General features: G+C 43.1%; 1 protein-coding gene across 15 annotated transcripts in view; it reads left to right on the top strand.

Moving 5' to 3' along the window:
• NEDD4L (NEDD4 like E3 ubiquitin protein ligase) overlaps positions 1–16,430 on the top strand; it is a 381,870-nt gene that overhangs the window by 262,915 nt on the left and 102,525 nt on the right. Inside the window, exon 1 of one of the 15 annotated variants that reach the window (XM_027768329.1) lies at positions 8,320–8,368. The exons of the other annotated variants lie outside the window; for them this stretch is intronic. The gene's annotated coding sequence lies outside the window, so the exon portion shown is untranslated. Of the gene's footprint in view, positions 1–8,319; positions 8,369–16,430 lie in introns of those variants that run through there. 15 annotated transcript variants of the gene reach the window in all.

Here is a 16,430-nt window from a genome sequence, read left to right on the forward strand (position 1 = left end):
ATGGCTATGTCGCTGGATTCCCACGTAGTCGACCGCGGTTCGCGTACCGGACCCAAAAAAAACAAACTCACGCCGGGCGCGTGTGCGTGCGTGCCCAAGATCCCGAGAGGAGAATGGAGGAGAAGGGATTGCGGCGTGACCATCCCCCCTGGCGGGTGATTTCTCGCTTTCTGTCTCTAATGTCTCTCTCTGTCTGTCTGGCTAGCGCATGCGCCCTATAGTGAAAATCTCTCCAAAAAAAAAAAGAAATCATCAGATGTGATAGACGTTGTTGAATCATTGTGTTGCTTTTCATTTAATCAGTGTCCCTCTGTGTGTTGCTTGTGCTTGTGTTTTGCTTGGAAGAACAATGAGTCAGCAAAGAGCAATCTCTAACATAGATTCTCTTAAAACCATTAAAGAAAAATCAGGAAAAGGCAGTAATGATAATCCTGTGCATAGTTCATATTCCAGACTCCTTTCCGGTGGAACATGGTCTTGCATATTACAAGGAAATAAGCTTTAAAATCAAATTACAGTAGAACTTTGCTAATTCATGCCTGACTAATTTGCCCACCCAGTAGTGCTCACTGAAATCTTGCCGTTCCTCTAGTAATTAAGAAAAATTTAATAGCAGGCTGTGGAGAAGGCTCACGTTACTTCTTTTTTCAAGGTTCATTGTGCAAAAGGTAGTGATACAACTTAAGGTATCCTAAGCAAATAAAAGCACAGATACATCCACCAGACCCAGAAGAGGGAGAAAACAGCTGCGGAAAGGCTGCATTTTTTCTTCCATATTGTAGATTGAAGAGCATTTTTGTTTATGCATCAGATAGCAATGTGAATAATTGAGCAGTCTCCTGGCTTAAGAAAACCTACCATAAAATTTTATGTTGTAAAAATAAAAGGAGTAAGCTGTGGGAATAAGTTGCAGAGAGCTTATATAAGATTAAAACAGGACATAAGGTGGACTCTAACAGTCCAATAATAGTTTGAGGACCAAATTTCATTTTATATGGAAAGGAAAGTGAGTGATTTAACTTTTTTATTGCTTAGTGTGTTGTCTATAAGAGCCTTAGTGTTCTGTTTGCAAAATGAAAGGGAAAGACATTTGGATTAATATTGACTTTATTTCTGAAATGTTTTGATAGATGCTGGCCAAATGTCTCAGTAGAACCACTGAGGATTTGGGAGTTTTGTTTTTTGTTTTATTTTCTCTTTTAGTATTAAGTTGCTAGTGAAAATGAGTTCACTGCATAACTTTCTCTGTGGTGTAGATAGATATTACACATTTACCCCCAAAATATGGAAGAGGTCTGATAACGAGTGGTTTGTATCCCCTCCAATTACAGAATTGAAGTGTCACATAAACAAGGTTATTACTGTTGAGATTTTGCTTAATTCCTTACACCACAGACCGGAGGCATTAGTTCAAGTATACAAACAAAAAGAAAGGCCTGCATTTAAGTATAACAGCTATGTGATGTTTTATTCTGAGAATTTAAACATAATGTCCTGCAGTGCCACTAAGTTAATCTAGTATTCATTTAGACTGTTTGTAGTAATTAATTAATTAATTACCTTAATTAGTACAATGACAAGAGTACTAAGTCATTTGTGAATGTTTTTCACAAGTAAATTTGGGAACAAACTGCAAATGTTAATAAATGATGTAGATTCAAAATTTTTGCTTGGATAACTCTGAGTTACATTTCCAAAGACACTGTTGAGTGAGAGGGGCCGAGAGGAACCACTCTGTCTCAGAGAAATGCTGGTTACCCTAGATGCTGCTGGGTTGTATCCTTGGGGTGCCCTGTAAAAATGCTATTGTCTGTCTTGATGGGGAATAAAAAAAAGTTAAGAACCAATGAACCAACCCATTCAGTATAACAACCTGCTAATACTAGGTTGTCGGAAGAGTCATGATGTATTTTTCTATGCAAAAATGTGTCATAACTTTCCCGATGACCCAATATCTTAACTACTAGAATCTGCTGCTTTTTTAAGAATTATTTTTTAATTTTAACTTTATTTATTTAATTGTATTTTAATTTTACTAGAGGGGGAGAGAGAGAAAGAGAGAGACAGACAGACAGACAGTAAGCTGCTGGGTCTGGGGCTGGAACCATGGTCAGCCATGTGGGAGGCCAGCGCCCTTAACCACCATGCCACCTGCCAGCCCCTAGAGATTCTGCTTTTTAAGTGCTTTTCAAATAAGGAGATGAGCAGAGGTGTGTCTTGAGACTGTCTGCAGCGTGTGCCCCTCAGAGTGTAAGATGAGTCAGCTGTACTTGCTCAGAGGCCCATTCTGCAGCCACGGTAGCTGCTGATGGCGAGAGCAACGGAAGCCAGAGCAGCCCTTAGTCATTAGGGGAGGGAAGACTCCCCTCCACTTGACACCTCATCACCACCAATAAGTATTGACTGAGTGTCTTTAGTCCAAGGCAGGAAAATGTCTTCTGCAGATTCTACATATTTGAGGGTTACCAGAGTTATAAAACCCCTTGAAATCTGTGTGTAGTGAATGTGAGCATCCAGGCAGCTCTTTACCAGTTTTCACATTCTGCCGTATTAACTTTGGTGCCCTCGTGAATGGGCGGTCATCCTCGCATTATATACCGCACACACTCGTGACTGCCTTAGTAAAATTAATTATACTGACTTTCAGCAAGTTCATTCTTTATCCATAAAGTTCCCAGTTAAAGCAACGAAAAGTGACATGTTTAGTATCCATCTATTTGTACTACGACCACAAAATGTCCATAACTACCCACTGTCCAATAATCAGAGATGTTCTCATATCAATTAACACCATTATTATAAACTCCTAGGTTGACCTCAGACTTCAGATGCTCATAGCGTATGACATGCTTGGCTCGAAGCAGGCCCTAGGTGACTATTTGTTGAATGAATGAGTGAAGAAGCAATGTAATGACTAATGCACCAACAATTTATACAGTTTCGTAATTAGCAAGCTCGAGGCTGCTGCCAGATTTCTTTGGGTAATGTTCCTAGCACAACGTGTTTGTTGTAAAGATAGACCCACGTTCGTTGCTTGACCAAGCAATCTAAAATAGATCCGGATTCCGTGTTTGCCTAAGCTTCATAAACGTAAGATCAAACATCATACTCCCTCTCCTCCCCACGACGTGCTGCCATTGCTGATGGACTCTCACGCTTGGCAAATGCAAAAGCTCGGAGGTGACTCCAAATGTATATAAACAACAGTGGGCAGGCTCAGGACTGGTGGAGCATCTAAAAATAGGCCCGTGATCCCTTATCTTGTTGCATATGAAAATAGCGTTTATGTGAAGTAATATTATTAGAGATGATGTGTGAGAAAAGAATCCCTGCAATGTCTTCTGCCATTTAGACGGAGAAGCTGTATTATCTGAATGTGACTCTGAAGCAGAGGATTATTATCGCTGGCATGTGGACCAAGTCTGTAGTCAGTTCTTCATCACAGAGGCTTGATTTGTGTGGATGTACGACTCGCTGTCCCATGGAGACTTGTCCTCTGTGTTTCCTCTGCACTTCACTGAGAACTTCACTGGGAACAGCATTGGAAAAAAAGCTGTATGGGGGTATCCTGCAACCTCAGGGCTCAGTATGCCGTGGGTACATTGCTCACTCATGCCACGTGCCAGCACAGGTCAGCAGGTGTCCCGATCCACGTGGTCACACAGAAACCCAGGCTGATAGGTGGCCACACCAGAACTTTCCAGAGCCTCACTCAGAAGTGGTAAAAATCACCTTTTCTGAGTACACTGGCTATTCAGAACTGTGGATCGTTGAGAAAATCATGATGCAGATTTGCATAGGGAAACGTAGAAAAATATGTCATGACTTTCCTGGTGACCTAATAGTAATATGGCCCTGCCTAGCTGGGGTGTTGTGGTTGTGTGCCTAGGAAGGAGGGAGAACTGAAAATGAGTAAATGGTTATCATTGGAGAGCTGTATTTTTGTATTAAAATCAGCTAGAGTATACTACAGTGAATCTATTGTTGTATCATAGGCTTAGTTTATTTAATAGAATTTTGGTTGGTTGGTTGTTTTTGGTGGCTGTTTTGTTTTGTTTTGGTTTGGTTTTTAGATTTTTGCCATAAGGCATGTACGCCCACAGGAGAGAGACAGTGAGAAAGTGAGAAATCACCCCCTGGGAGGATGGCCACACCGCAATCCATTCCTCTCCTGGGATTTTGGGTAGGCACTAATACATACATGGTGTGATTAGCCTCCAGGTCCAGGAATTGAACCATGGTCAGCCATGTGGGAGTCCAGCACTTTAACCACTGTTAGCCTCCTCCATAGGCACAGTTTTAAATGGATTAACTTGTCTAATTCCATATTTGAGCCCTGAATATGGCTGAGCTTGCCCGGTCCCCCCACGGTATAATTCAGGGGCACACAATGAATGGATTTGTGCCTATGGTACAGTCTGCCTGGGACAGACGGTCCTAATATTTATGTTACATATAGTCCAGTAAACTAATCTGATGTATCAGTTTTTAAAACTGAAGCACAATTGAATGAAACCAAGGACAATAAATTCATCACCGAGAATTGTTCATACGGGAAGCTGGAATTTTCAGAGGTTTTTCTGCACGGATACGGTAAATAAATGTTTGCCAGCAGCCAGAAGTGGCCACGATACAGTGTCCTTTATTTTCACCTTCCTCCCACCTCCATCCCTCTGGAACACTTCTGCTTATTTAGCCAGCAGGGAGCCAAATTATCGCCCGGCCTGGGGTGCGGCCAATTTAAAAAGCTAGGTTGCATGAGCTGACTGGTTATTCCGTGCATGGAGCTTCAAGTGGAGGAAGAAAGGTTGAAGAGCACAGCCCTGGGGCCCACAGGGGTTCGAAGTCCTACAGGACTGGGGGAGAATGGAACCTCTGCCATAGGGTGCCCTCCAAGGCTCGGCTTGCAGGAGGGGCTGGTTGGCACCAGCGGGCATCAGCTGTAAAGGCACACAGAATGATCCCTTCCTTGGCAAGCGGTGGCCAGTGCTTCCTCTCAGCCTCTGCACCCATTCTGGCTGGGCCTATGCGGCGTCCCATGTCCTTCCAGATGCCTCGAGGTGCTCTAGAGCTACTTCCACTCCTCCCCACACACACTCTGTGGCCAGGTCACCTCTCCATGGGTGGTGTTTTCCCTTTGGCACTCCTGGGTTTTCACTTCCTTTCTACCGCCTCCTTGCCCTGCCTCCTGGTCCCTGGGACTGGGCTCCTTCACCCACTCCCTCTTCCCTGCCAAGGGCTCCCCGCCGTCCCCTCCTCAGTCGCGCTTCCTCTCCTCCCCTCTCCCACAGTGCTTTATTTTCCCCTTGCTTGTGGCTCCTCTTACAGTCTGTCTTACAGTATTTATAGATATTTCTATATATGTCTCCTTTTGCATCCTATTTCCTATGCTCCTGGAAGGCCAGAGATTGTTTGAGGCATTTTCTCCTCTCCTTATGGCCTAGCATGATGCTCTACATCCACATGAAGTGCTGAATGAATGCGTTCAGGGTACATCACTTTTTAGTGCACATTCCTGAGACTGATTTTCTTTGGATAGTTACGTTCCATCCACTGTCCTTAATCAATGAGCGTCTATTAAATAGAATTTACTGCAGAAGGAAGATGACATCTTTCAATCGGTAACATATTTATCTTAAAGACACATGACTGGGCAACCATGTCATTCTTTGCCTTTTCTGAATTCAGAGCGCAGATTGTATTAACCTGTCTTAGGAGTAGAGTGAACAAAAGTAATACTTTGTGTTAGATCATCTTCCTGAATTTTCATATCCAGCTAGATAAAGTTTAGGACTTTGGGATGAACATTTCAGAGAAACTTGTCAGACAACAGAAGAGAACTTATACTAAACCAGAACAAAACTTGTTTGGTGATTACCATGTGCAAGCCGGGTATGGGTTTTTTTATTTTCAGTTGGGGGAACATTTGTTTCTTGGATTCTTGAATAACTGTTGGGTCATGATTCTTAATAAAAATTATTTTATGATGCTAATTGAGAAAATTGCTTGTGTTCTTGGCAAACTCAAGTAGTTGATGTACCAGCCTAGCTGATTTCGAATTTAAAGAACAAATGATCTTTTATACTAAGTGTCCCTTGTGCTAAAATAGTTTAATTTTAGTAAAAATATAGTCCAAACTTCATTTTAAATATTTAAAGCAATAATATATTAAAATAGTAATAATCCCTCTTGACTAGCAAGAGACATCAACTGTTGCTGTAAGTAATTTAATAACCCAGTTGTGTACAAATAAAGCTCTTGATTCTTAAGAATGCAGACCCATGTGTTATGATCATGTAATAAGCTGGTTTTTACTTATGCTGTTATTTAAAGGTTTTTTGTTTTAAGAGGTTTTTGCTATAGGGCGCATGCACTCGCCAGAAAGAGAGACAGAGAGATAGAAAGCGAGAAATCACCCCCCAGGGGGGAAGGTCACACCGCAATCCCTTCTCCTCCATTCTCCTCTCAGGATCTTGGGCATGTACACACACGTGCCCAGCGTGAGTTTAAGCTGGGACTCAAACCACAGTCGACTACTTGGAAGCGACATAGCCATTATGCTAATTGCTGGTCCCAAGTTTTAATGAATAGGACCTAGTCTTTTTTTTTTTTTTTTTTAAGAGGTTTTTGTCTTAGGGCATGTGCACTCACCAGAGAGTAAGAGACAGTGAAAGGGAAAGTGAGAAATCACCCCCCAGGGGAGATGTCCATGCCAAGATCCCTTTTCCTTCTTCCTCCTCCCAGGGTCTTAGGCACTTACACCACGCAGCTTGAGTTTTAAGCCTCCAGGTCTGGGAATTGAACTGTGGCTGCCCATGCGGGAGTCCAACAGTGCCACTACACCACCTGCTGGCCCCAAACCCAGTCTTTGCAGAAAACATCTTACTCCCTTTGACTCATACATTAGGTTGTGAGAAAAGTCATGACACATCCTTACATAGAAAGACATAGAAACCTACTTCATGACCTTTCCAACAACCTAATGTTTTCTGGTGCATAATAATGGGTTCTCTTGGTTTGTTTATTTTATATGATCCCATTTTCCCTAAGGTCATTTTTTTTTTCAGTTGTTACTCCGCTTCCCCTTTTATTTTTTATTTTTATTTTATTTTTAGTATCACCATAATCTTCTCTATGTTACATTGGATTATATATAACTTTACAGTGTATTACATTGCTTTTTCAAAAGGGAATGCCAGGGAACCACAGTTAGCGTAATGGCTATGTCGCTGGACTCCCACGTAGTCGACTGCAGTTCGAGTCCTGGACCCGGTGGCTTAAAACTCACGCCGGACGCGTGTGCGTGTGTGCCCAAGATCCCGAGAGGAGAATGGAGGAGAAGGGATTGCAGTGTGACCATCCCCCCTGGGGGGTGATTTCTCGCTTTCTGCCTCTATGTCTCTCTCTGTCTGGCGAGCGCACACGCCCTATAGCGAAAACCTCTCCAAAAAAAAAAAGGGAATGCCATGCATGTCAGTCAATACAGGAAGTTTTTCATTTCCCATTTACATTCAATGTCTCGGGCAGCCCTCTGTTTTCTAGTCTTTATACCGGACTTTCCTTGTGAGCACATGGGAATTCCAGTCATGAGTCAGTATCACAGAAAAAATGCGTACCACATTTTCTGCCTCTTTCTCCAAAAATAAACTGAAGGATTTCCCCTTCCTACCACTGTCTGGTAATATTTTCTTAATTTAGATAACCAAGATAAGTGAAGGGATTTTTATAATCCATGGTGGGACTTCTTTTCAAAACTATTGAATTTGGCATTGACTAATTTGGGTATCATTCTTTTTTTAGAATAACTTGCATCTGGGTGGGTGGGGGGGCACTTTGACTGAATGGCTCCAAATTCGGTGTCTCTTTTTTTTTTTTAACCAAGCAGCTGTTCACACAGATTTCTTAGGAAGTGGCTAAATAAAAATACGGCAGTTCTGCAATGAACAGAAACTGTTGCTCTTTCGAAAATGAGCAGCTGTGACTGTGATTCCTGTGCCATAAGCATTTGTTTTTCTGGAATATTCTCATTGTTATACATTTGGGTTAAACTACCAGACATGGTCAATTTTTATTTTTTTTTCTGCCCTTCATGGCTGACTGCAGTTTAAGTCCCAGACCTAGTGGCTTTCTTTCTCATTCCCCTGGTCCCCATCTCTCTCGGGTGAGACATGTGCCCTATAGCAATATTTATAAAAATAAATAAACAAAATTAAATGTATAATTCTTAAACAACAACAAGATTAATACAGTAGCCACAACAAAACCTTCAAGTACTTAGATGGCCAGTGGAGTTTTTTTTCTGTTTTTGTTTTTTAATAGACTTGACTTCCTCGGTGCAGTTTAAGTTCACAGCAGAGGAGAGCAGAAGGTACGAAGATTTTCTGTGTTCCCTCTGCCTGTGCCCCCCGCCCCCCCCCACACACAGCCTTTTCCATGTCACCGTCCTCAGCAGAGTGGTGTGTTCATTTCAACCGACGCACCTACACGGATACAGCATGTTCACCCAAAGCGAAGGTCCCCTCTTGGCAGTGTATGCTCTGTGGATTTGGACAAATGAGTGCCATGTGCCTGCCATTATAGTAACATATGGAATAATCCCACTGTCCCCCAAGTCCCCTGTGCACGCTCTCTGTCCATCCTTCCTTCCCCTCAAGCCCCTGCAACCACTGATCTTTTCACTGTCTTCCTCCGTCTTTTCATAGCTTGATGGCTCATTTCTTTTCGGCACTGAATTAATATTCCATTGCCGGATATGCCACAGTTGAGCCATTCACCTATCAGAGGGCATCTTGGTTGCCTCTGACTTTTGGCAGTTATGAATAAAGCCACTGCGAGCTTTTTAAGAAATAGGTCAAGATGCCCCACAGTTTGATGGTTAAGCGAAATGCAGTGGGAGCCAGATCTCGCATGGCTGACCAGGGTTTGAACCCTGCCTCTAGTGGCTTGAAAAGCATGTGTGCACAGGATCCTGATGGGAGGGCGAAGTGGAGGAAAGGCATGTGGTGCGATCGTGCCCACTGCGGGCTGCTTTCACCCTCTCCCTGTTCCTACCCCATAGAGCACATGCCCTCTGGCAAGAATAATAATAAATAAATAAAAACTAAAACATAGTTGAGATGAAATTTAAATACAACAATATTTAACATATCTCATTTGATTGCATAGCCTCTTCAGAAAGCAGTTTAACGGGCTCAGTCTCATTAGGGATACTGCAGTGCTGGCCTTCAACAACATCAAGAGAGTTGATCAGACTTTGCCTGCAGCTGTGCCTGGACACACAGCACAGGCAAATACAAATGGGGGGGGGGCGTTGAGAGGAGGCTCTGAGATAACAGACATTCTCTTCAAAGTCCTCTAAGTTTTGGGGGGGAAATAGTTTTGTTCAATAGACTTTGAAAGGCATTTGGCTTAGTGGATGGAATGGTATTCATGTTTGCTTGTCAGCTTTATTCCTCCTGTAAGAGAGCCAGTCCTGGTGTGTGACAGACCGGAAGGATCTGGGCAGGACAGGGGCTGCTTACTGTGTCAGCCACGTGGGCAGAGCTGTGAGTCAAGTGGTTTTGGGAGCAGACCTTCATACAGCCTCCTAATCTCTGCTGCAGAATTGGAGTTGGACCCAAGAATAGCATTTTTACTTTTGATGCTACCCCATGACAAAGGCACATGTGGGCCCTCGAGACACAGTTAGGGTGGTCTTCGGGTTAGAATGGGGTTGCCTTTTGCAACGCAGCCTTGCAGAGTGTCCTGGCTGACCCAGGGACCACGTCTCTCTCCGTCAACCAGTCCTCTGAGGTTTTTTCCTCCTATAACAGGGTTTCGGATTGGCCATGGCCTACGTGTGACATTCTTCTGGCCATTGTGACCGGTTGCTACCAACACAGCTTAAATGAGCAGACATGTATCCTCTCTTGCTGGAGACCAGTTCAAACTCAGCATCACTGGCCTGAAGCCAGAGGGATGGCAGAGTCTGCTCCCTCCAGAGGCACTGGCAATAACCTATTCCTTGCCTGTCCCAGCTTCTGGTGGTGCCAGCATTCATTAACATGTGTTCATGTCACTCCATCTCTGCCCCTGTGGTCACAGGGCTGCCCCTTCTGTCTGTATCACACCTTGCTCTGCGTCTCTCTACGAACACACCTGTGATTACATTTAGGGTCCATTTGGATAATCCAGGATAATCTCTCCATCTCAGTATCCTTGATGCAGTCATAACTTCAAGGACCTTTTCCATAGAAAGTAACATTTCCAGATTGCAGGGATTAGAACCAGGTGTCTTTGTGGGCCATTATTCTGCCTGCTTTATCCCATTTTCGACAACTGTGGGCCAGTGTCCAGAAAAAAGAGCCAGGTACTAAGATTCTCTCCTGCAAGGGTTATCTCACCTGAAAGTTAATTTGAGGGGCTATTGAAAATATACTTTTTATTACTGCCATTACTAAGGCCCTGGGAGTTATAGATATATGGGAAACGGCCTGCCCAAGAGATGGCTCATGGCATTGCTGGGAGAGAAGACAAGCGCACACAGGGTGAGTCCTAAGGGAAAGGTCGTTGGTGTTAAATCTTGAGAGTCAGGACATAGTCCTAGCAGTGAGAGGCTGAGCCCCTGAGCCTGTCTTGGTACGTTTGGCCTTGTGTGCTGGGACGTTCGGTGGAGAAAGATGGATGAGGTGATCACGTCCAACCTGCTGTGTGACTGTCTCCCACCCCGAGAGATTTCGCTGTCTCTTGGTCTTTTCCTAACAGCCAGCTCCTGCAAGTGGGCCTTTCTGTGTTTAGCATTCTTTCTGTTGTGATTTCATGATGCTCTTTTTTTTTTTCCAGTTTCTTTCTCCAGTAAAATAGCAATTCAGATTCTTCAAGGAAACAATTCAAAGATAACGCTTCTGTGTTAGCAAGAATGAGTAGAATCACCTAAATCGGTGATACAGAATGAGAATAAAATCAGGGAAACTTGTATGTCCAGGAGGTCATTTTTTTCTGCTCTATGTTATACCATTTAGGGTTGTTGAAATTTGTGGTGGTCCAATCTGACTCCATTGAGCCCTCTGAATCTGCGGGTTCCACATTGGTGGATGCAACCAACCTCAGTGAATATTCAGGGGGGTTAAAAAAAAAAAAGGAAAAAATAGCAATATAACAATAAAAGAACAGTTTAAAAATAGTATATAACTGTGTAGCGTTAACATGGTATTAGGTGTTGTAAATAATCTTGTAAGGACGCCGGAGGACATGTGTAAGTTATATGCACACACTACAGCACTTTATAGAAGGGACTTGAACACCTTCAAATTTTGGTATCCTAGAACCAGTCCCCAGCAGAGACTAGGGTATGTGAAAGTCACAATCACATATTTTTTTTTTTTTTTTGGTAGCACGATAGCCCATTTCTTTTCATCATGAATGATATTCCATTGGATGGCTGTATCAATATCCTTTCACTATTTGTTTTGGTTGTTGTTTTTAGTTTTTGCTGTAAAGCACATGTATATGCCAGAGAGAGAGAAAGTCCAAAAGCATCTCCCAGGGGGTATGACCGTGGCATAATCCCTTCTCTTCTTGGAATTTTAGGCACACATGTACACATGCCCAGCGTGTTTTTCAGGCACCTGGGTCTGAGACTTGAACTGTAAAGTTGGCCATGTGGGGCCCAGCTGCCTTAACCACCATACCACCAGCTGGCCCAGAAATTTACATATCTTAATATAGCCCTTTAAAAGAGAAAAAGTAGTTTCTTCCTCTATATGTATTTTAAAGAAACTTGAATTTCTCTGAGTCCTTCATGAATTGACAGTAGGCCAGGGAAGCCTGATGTTAAATGGGGGACCCTGGTGACCTCAGTTAAATCTGCAGAAATAGCACAGCCAGGCAAGACAGGCTGCAGGGAAAGCCTGGATCCTCTTCCACACAGTTGGCTCTGCTCACCGTCTGACCTAAACAAGGTCCTTCGCTAAAGCACACTTTGCTGTTCTTCAAAATCGGACTAAGAATGGTACTAACCTCAGAGTTATCGAGAGGATGAAATGAAATAATGCATTCAGAACGTTGTGTTTAAAATCAATAACATATTGGGTCATCAGAGAAGTCATGACACATAGAACAATACATCATGACTTTTCTGGCAACTCGATATTTGAAACTTTGCCCTAAAGGTTGTCATTTCATTGTCTTTTTTCCTCTTAGGGGGAAAATGTTTAGATGGGGAGAGTTTACTGACCTCTTGGAGCACATACACTAAGTAATCTGTGTTCTTTCTGGGCCCTGCCGACAAACACATGAGGACAAATTACACACTTCTCGGGATACCATTTCACGTTGGATATAGGACAGGCTCCTGAATTACATTTTATACGACAGTGTCTCTCTGTATTCTTGTCTCTTGGACTTCTTGAATTGCAGCATAATGAATTTCTTCCTGTAAAAAGCAGAAATAAATAACTATATAAATGGTTAAGTTGCTAACTGTAGCTAATAGTGATTCATAACCTGACAGAGGACTACTTAGCCATGGCATTGAATGCCTTACAGTTGCCTTCTAAATATCATCTCCTTTTATAATGTTGTAAATAAGTATTTATTTCTGTGTCTTTTAGCATCTTCCTTATCATTGCATTGAAAGCCTAGGTTTAAGAGCTTGGCAGTGCGTGCTCAATTGATAAATCTGAAACGGTCATGAAAGAGGTGCATGGTGAAACTGCTTACTTCATTTAAATGAACTGCATTCAACTGTGCAGAATACCGTGAAGTGTTCAATATGTTTTATATAGTAATGTTTATTGTAATTGCTACTTTAGATGAAATGGTTGTTCCTATTTGAGGGGTACGAAATAGTATCTTTAATCTTGTCACGCAAATGTTTGTGAATACTATTTTTCCTCAACTCTAACATGTATATTTACATATGCACACACTCTTCTATATGGGACAGGGTTGAAGAAGGCCTGTAGTTGAACAGAATCTGACTTTTCAGCTTATGTCTTCTATTTGTGATAGTCCCGTGTGCCTGTGGATCAGGAGCAGCACCTCAGCAGGGCCTCCTCACACTGCAGTCCTGTTTTCCCAGCCCTCCAGCTTCAGGTGGCCGCAGAGTGCACCACAGGCTGGGCCTGTCGGGTCTCGTTTGAACGCTAATCATGATTCTCTTTATTAAAGTTCCTTCTTGAATTTCAAGGATAAATAAGAGGATTCCTCCCACACAGGCTGCTAATTATTCACACATCGTGGGCATCTGCGTGGTAAGCGATTTGAAAAGGTGCCCCATCGGTGCTTTGTCCCAGTGTCATCCATTCTGTTGGTTCCCCTGTGCAGAGAGAGGCATGGAGACCTAGCTTGCCTGACATGAGTAACTTTGATATCTCTTGGCTGCTAGACACTAAGATTCTTTTCTTGACAGATTGATGTCTAAAAAGAAAAATGCAGTATGTACTAGTAAATCAAAACCATTTTTTCACTACTTTTGTATGTCCTGATATATTTTGGTTTCCACTTGAAAACTGGACTCTGAAACTAGTCACTATCACCATGGCTTTGAAGTAGCCGCAATTATGTTCTATTATCGGTAGAATCGATTTAACCACACATCGACAGCTTTTACAGATAGGACTGGAAACAGATATAATTAGGTGATGTCTTCTAGATATACAGATCTATGCGGTTTTCTCTTCACCCTGGCCCCTTTGGAAGATGAAATGGGATTGGAATAGTCCAGAATTTAGGAAGGCTTTGTGGTGTTTATAAGATTTTAAGCGTCTCTCTAGGTCATCTGCTTTCAGTTTTTCCTGAAGATGGCATCCAAAGTAAGTCTCAAATTTGTAATGTATTCTTGAGATGCATGTCAGTGGTCCATTTATGGTCGACCACATGTCCCAATCACTAGGTCCCTGAGGAATGGTCAAGGCTGTGCTAATGTCTGGGCAAGACTTTTATCCAGCACAAAAGAAAGGGGAAAAAAATATTTTAAAAATTGGAGTTTTTACTTTGACTATAAGCAACCAAGTCTGTGTGAGAAGAGACGTGTGAGAGTTCTGAGCTTGTCTCTGCCACTTGCCTGCTGTGTGACCTTGGGCAAGTCACTTACTTAGCCTTCCCTTGTTTTAGTTTGCTCTTCTGTCATGCAAGAACAGTATATACTGCATGAGGGTCCTGAGGATTAAGTCACTTGGAATAGTACTGGGCACGGAGTGAGTACTTGGTGTATGCTAGTTATTGTTAATGTGTCAGGCCAGCTGGTGGCATGGAGGTAAAGGTGGCTGGATTCCACATGGTTGACTGTGCAATTCAAGTTCTGCACCTGGTGGCTTCAGAAACATGCAAGGAGCATGTGCATTTGTGCCCAGAATCTTGAAAGGAGGGAGAGATGGAGGAGAAGGAATTGGTCATGACCATTCCCCAGGGCGGATGCTTTCTCACTTGCCCTCTTTCTCTCTGTCTCTTTCCTGTGAGCACACGTGCCTTCAGGCCAGTTAAAAATTGTGTCATATAGGTAGCTAGGAGAGTCACTACCACAGCTCACAGCTTGAATGGAAGTTTCTTGGGGTTGTTGTGTTGTTGTTGATTATGAGAAGGTTTGTGCACTCACCAGAGAGACAGAAGGGACAGAGAAGGAGAGAGAGCACCCTCCAGTGGGGCATGGGCAAGCCATGGTTGTCGGCTTGTTCTCCATTCCATCAGATTTGGGGCATACACGCACACACGCACACATGCACACATACCCAGCTTGTGCTTCAAGCTAGGGGGAGCCAGGATTTGAATCACAGTCAGCTCTGTGGGCTCCGCCTTCCTTAAGCACTTTTGCTATGGGGCCAGCCCTAAATGGGAATTTTTTTGTTTCGTTTTTTGCTATAGGGTGTATGTGCTTGCTAGAGAGACAGAGATAAAAAACGAGAAATTACCCGTCGGTAGGATGGCCTCGCTGCAATCCCTTCTCCTCCATTCTCCTCTCAGGATTTTGGGCACATATGTACATGTGCCTGGGGTGAATTTAAGCCACCAGGTCCGGGACTTGAACCATGGTTGACTGACTACATGGGAGTCCAGCAACACAACCATTACGTCATCTGCTAGTCCCCTAAATGGAAGTTTTAACAGCACTCTTTACCCTTGTATTTGGGACTAATAAGAGATCTCTTCCTAAAGACTACAGAAAATGGGATAAAAGTATGAGTTAATTTTGGTGCATATCATAGTTTTTGTTTTGTTATAAATGATAAAGGTGTCTAAACTTCCTGAAGAGCCATATACGTCCTCTCCTCGAGTGCAATGACCCTCTGCCAGGTTCTCCCCACATACACAGTGGCAATCATCCTCCCCACGACCCTTCAGTGTTGTTATCCTTGCTTTGTAGATGAGGAAACCGAGACTCAGAGAAATTAAGGAACTGTATCAAGTCACCAGCTAGCAACAATAAGGTGCTGGGCAGGGACTGTGCAAAGCACAAAGCCACATCATTGGGGCAGCCTTCCCAGGTGGTCAGTCCTCAGACTCAATCCAGGACTGAGAACAAAGGAATTGTGTCTGCAACTTGGAGTTTGGGGATGTGGCAGTTAAGCAGCACCAGTCTGTTTAGTAGTATCACTGACTTCTGCTGTAGGCGAGGCCCCTGGGGTGCAGGGGCTGCAGGATGAGTTAGTGTGTGGCTGGTGAGCTGGGTTTGCAGTGTGTGTAGCTCTGGCCACTTGGCTTCATGTCCCCCTTCATTTCTAAATTGAAAGGAGGTGCATATTACTTGAGATGAAGATTATTACAGAAATTTTTGAAGTTAATATTTTGTCCAAAATTGACACTAAGGGCAAAGGAAACCTATGATATAGCAAGGTCTATCTCGTAAGTCCTGAGAACTGTACGTGTATAGGAACCTGAGATTAACCACTGTATTTTATACTGGAACTTACATGGCACATGGTGAATTAGGTGCCTGGGTTCCCTTAACTCCTTAATACTCTTTGCTTTGAACTACAGAAAAAGAATTGAAATGATGAACTAGATGGAAGAATGACAATTGCGGCCCAGCCTAGGTGATGTGGTTTATAGCATGCCGGACTACAGCTCTGGAAGCCACCGGCTGACCATGGATTCAGATGCCTGGATTGGCCTGAAAATGGGCTGGGCCCGATGTGCCCAGGGGTTCCGAGATCCCAACAAGCTAGAGGGCTAAAGAAATGGGGATGAAGGCGTGTTGAGACCCAGTCAAGAGTGAGTGAGTGCTTGCTCACTCTTTGTCTTTCTCTTGCACGCATGCACAGATTCTCTCTCATTTAAAAAAAATTTTCTAATCATGTAAGTGTTCAAATCTATCTTAAATATTTAACTAAAAGAGTATTTGAATCTCTGGGCCACTGCTACTCACTGCCTCCTCCTTCCCTTTGGTTCTACTAATTAATATTCAGCCCATAAATGTGGTCATTAGAAGTTTTATTTTAATGATATTAGAAGGG

The sequence above is a fragment of the Tupaia chinensis genome, unplaced genomic scaffold, assembly GCF_000334495.1.
Source record: "Tupaia chinensis unplaced genomic scaffold, TupChi_1.0 Scaffold000012_1, whole genome shotgun sequence".
Classification (NCBI taxonomy): Eukaryota; Metazoa; Chordata; class Mammalia; order Scandentia; family Tupaiidae; genus Tupaia; species Tupaia belangeri.